Source organism: Trachypithecus francoisi, unplaced genomic scaffold (assembly GCF_009764315.1).
Source record: "Trachypithecus francoisi isolate TF-2019V2 unplaced genomic scaffold, Tfra_2.0 Lachesis_group2, whole genome shotgun sequence".
Taxonomy (NCBI): domain Eukaryota; kingdom Metazoa; phylum Chordata; class Mammalia; order Primates; family Cercopithecidae; genus Trachypithecus; species Trachypithecus francoisi.
The window spans coordinates 150,325,386-150,329,340 of record NW_022681465.1 but is presented as its reverse complement, the minus strand read 5'-3'; positions in this window follow the sequence as shown (position 1 = coordinate 150,329,340).

Genomic DNA, 3,955 nt, shown 5'->3' with positions numbered 1-3,955 from the left:
ATATGTGAGCCACCGCACCTGGCCCAGCTTTCCTCATTTTAATCTTCATTGTTTGGTTACTGCTGGGAGAGTTCCATCCCAGCAGCACCATTTTGGTGTCACAGATTAGTGGGTATGTGACTGGAAGTTTCCTACATTTCTACATTTCATGGGAAATTGGAGAAACCATTTTCACAAACACCATCCTTTACCACCTGTGGCACTGAAGGCCTTTGTTTTCTTTAGGCTATCTTTGGGAGTGGTTCTGGATCTTGTGAGGACTGAATCTTTTTGTATCCTCTTTCGAGGACATCTCTTTCATCCATGGTTAAGTCATAAAATACTTACTGGTTTTGGGCCAGGCACAGTGGCTCACGCCTGTAATCTCAGCACTTTGGGGGGCCAAGACAGGTGGATTGCTTGCGGTCAGGAGATCGAGACCATCCTGGCCAACATGGTAAAAGCTCATCTCTACTAAAAATACAAAAATTAGCCAGGCATGGAGGCGCACGTCTGTCGTACCAGCTACTTGGGAGGCTGCAGCATGAGAATTGCTTGAACCCAGGAGTCAGAGTTTGTAGTGAGCCAAGATGGTGCCACTGCACTCCAGCCTGGGCAACACAGCAAGACTCTGTCTCAGAAAAAAAAAAAAAAGAAAGAAAGAAAAAAGAAAGACTTATTGGTTTTGGTTCTGAGTCACTTGATTGCTATCTTTGATTAAAATAAGAAAAAGGATATTTGAAAGCTTTTAATTTGTTTTTTAAAGAGCTCTATGGTAGGAAATTGGTTTAACTGAAAGTTGATAGGCTGGCGTGGTGGCTCAGGCCTGTAATCCCAGTACTTTGGGAGGCTGATGCAGGCAGATAACGAGGTCAGGAGATCGAAACCATCCTGGCTAACATGGTGAAACCCCGTGTCTACGAAAAATACAAAAAAAATTTTTAAAAATTAGCCAGGCGTGGTGGTGGCGGGCCCCTGTAGTCCCAGCTCCTCTGGAGGCTGAGGCAGGAGAATGACGTGAACCTGGGAGGCAGAGCTTGCAGTGAGCTGAGATTGTACCACCGTACTCCAGCCTGGGTGACAGAGTGAGACTGTCTCACACACACACAAAAAAGGAAGTTGATATTCAGAATATATATATATATATATATATATATTCTTTTTTTTGAGAAAAGTTCTTGCTCTGCCGCCCAGGTTGCAGTGCAGTGGCATGATCTTGGCTCACTGCAACCTCCACTTCCCAGGTTCAAGTGATTCTCATACCTCAGCCTCCCGAGTAGCTAGGACTACAGGTGTGCACCACCACGCCTGGCTAATTTTTGTATTTTTAGTAGAGATGGGGTTTCACCATGTTGGCCAGGCTGGTGTTGAACTCCTGACCTCAAGTGATTCGCCTGCTTCAGTCTCCCAAAATGCTGGGGTTACAGGTGTGAGCCACCATGCCTGACCCAGAATATATATATATGTTTTGTTGTTGTTGTTGTTGTTGTTGTTCTTTGTGATGGAGTCTCACTCTGTCGCCCAGGCTGAAGTGCAGTGGGGCAATCTCGGCTCACTGCAAGCTCTGCCTTCCGGGTTCATGCCATTCTCCTGCCTCGGCCTCCGGAGTAGCTGGGACTACAAGTGCCCACCACCACGCCCGGCTAATTTTTTTTTTGGTATTTTTAATAGAGATGGGGTTTGTGTTAGCCAGGATAGTCTCTATCTTCTGACCTCGTGATCCGCCCGCCTCAGCCTCCCAAAGTGTTGGAATTACAGGCATGAGCCACTGCACCTGGCTCAGAATATATATATTCTGAACAGGCATTTCTGTTCTATTGAACCCTGCTTTTCTCATGGGAACGTCTCAGTTGACTGACCCTTCACCCCCTTCCCAAACTCCTTCTAACTATATTTTCTGCCAGCTCTCTCTGTCTCCCACTTTCTTTTTTTTTTTTTTTTTTTTTGAGACGGAGTCTCGCTCTGTCGCCCAGGCTGGAGTGCAGTGGCCGGATCTCAGCTCACTGCAAGCTCCGCCTCCCGGGTTTACGCCATTCTCTCGCCTCAGCCTCCCAAGTAGCTGGGACTACAGGCGCCCGCCATCTCGCCCGGCTAATTTTTTTTTGGTATTTTTAATAGAGATGGGGTTTGTGTTAGCCAGGATAGTCTCTATCTTCTGACCTCGTGATCCGCCCGTCTCGGCCTCCCAAAGTGCTGGGATTACAGGCTTGAGCCACCGCGCCCGGCCTCTCCCACTTTCTTGAGCTTCATTGCCTCTTTGGGAAGCTGAAGATCCCCCTAGACGAGCTCTTCTAAGACCTCTTCTTTCCATTTACTTCTGCTTTTCCTTCCTCCTTTTACTTTGGCCTTCCTTTCAGTTCCCTTGAATTCTTGATATGCCACCTTTCTCCCTTCCCTCTCCAGAACCTTGATTACTTGAACTTTAGGTCTCCGGCTCTTAAGGGACGCAGAGACTCCTGAAAGTAACCACTTGAGGCTAAAAGAGAGAAAGAAAAATACTATTTGGAAACAAAAATGGATGTTTGTCTACTTAGATGGGCTTGGGAGGCCGATAGCCACTAGATGTCTCCTCAGTCACTCACCTACAATTAGTCCACAGCCTCCATAAGATTGACCTCTGAGACGGGCGAATCACGAGGTCAGGAGATCGAGACCATCCTGGCTAACACGGTGAAACCCCGTCTCTACTAAAAACTACAAAAAACTAGCCGGGCGAGGTGGCGGGCGCCTATAGTCCCAGCTACTGGGGAGGCTGAGGCAGGAGAATGGCGGGAACCCGGGAGGCGGAGCTTGCAGTGAGCTGAGATCCGGCCACTGCACTCCAGCCCGGGCGACAGAGCAAGATTCCGTCTCAAAAAAAAAAAAAACAAGATTGACCTCTGATAATAGACAAATATGCCTCCAAAACTTGCATTCTTTTTCTGTGCCATTGAGTTGCAAATTTTCTACCCTGTCTTCTTTAGAACCTAATAGTTACCTTTTGGAAATACAAACTTCAGGGAGGGAATTGTCATCAAAAAAAAAAAAAAAGCTCTTGGAAACCAGTTGAGTAAAAAATCTTAAAAGTCTTTTCCACAAATATTAGTAAAAAACTTCAGGCCAAGTGTGGTGGCTCAAGCCTGTAATCCCAGCACTTTGGGAGGCCGAGACGGGCGGATCACGAGGTCAGGAGATCGAGACCATCCTGGCTAACATGGTGAAACCCCGTCTCTACTAAAAAATACAAAAAGACTAGCCAGGCGAGGTGGCGGGCTCCTGTAGTCCCAGCTACTCAGGAGGCTGAGGCCGGAGAGTGGCGTAAACCTGGGAGACAGAGCTTGCAGTGAGCTGAGATCTGGCCACTGCACTCCAGCCTGGGCGACAGAGCGAGACTCCGTCTCAAAACAAACAAACAAACAAAAAAAAAAAAACTTTAGACAACTGAGAAGGTAATCTTAACTTGCTATACCTGCCAAAATTGCAATTTAGATCTAGCCATTTATTTTATAATTTAGTGTGTTTTGAATTGTTGTACCTGGCACATGGCTAACATGTTAAAAGCTGTAAGATCTTTGCCATCTGTCTGTTATGTTTACATATGTATGTGTATTTGTATGTTACGCATAGCTGGTATTTTTCCTACTTCTGGATAGTATTATCAAATTTATTTATAAAATTCCTTAAAGGAATTCTATTCAAATTGGTTTGGAAATAAATGAGTGCTTATATAAAGTATTCCTAAAACTCTCAGAAATGTAGAGTCTAAGTCAGGTGTAGTGGCAAGATTCTGCAGTCTCAGCTACTTCAGAAGCTGAGGCAGGAGAATCTCTTGGAGAATTCCTTGAGTCCAATAGTTCAAGACTAGCCTGGGCAACAAAGTGACCTCATCCCTCTCTCTGTGGAAAAAAAAGAAAGAAACAGAAACCAACCCCAAGCTTTTTTGAGTTTACGTGACTTGGGTAAATTTCCTTCCTTCCTTCCTTCCTTCCTTCCTTCC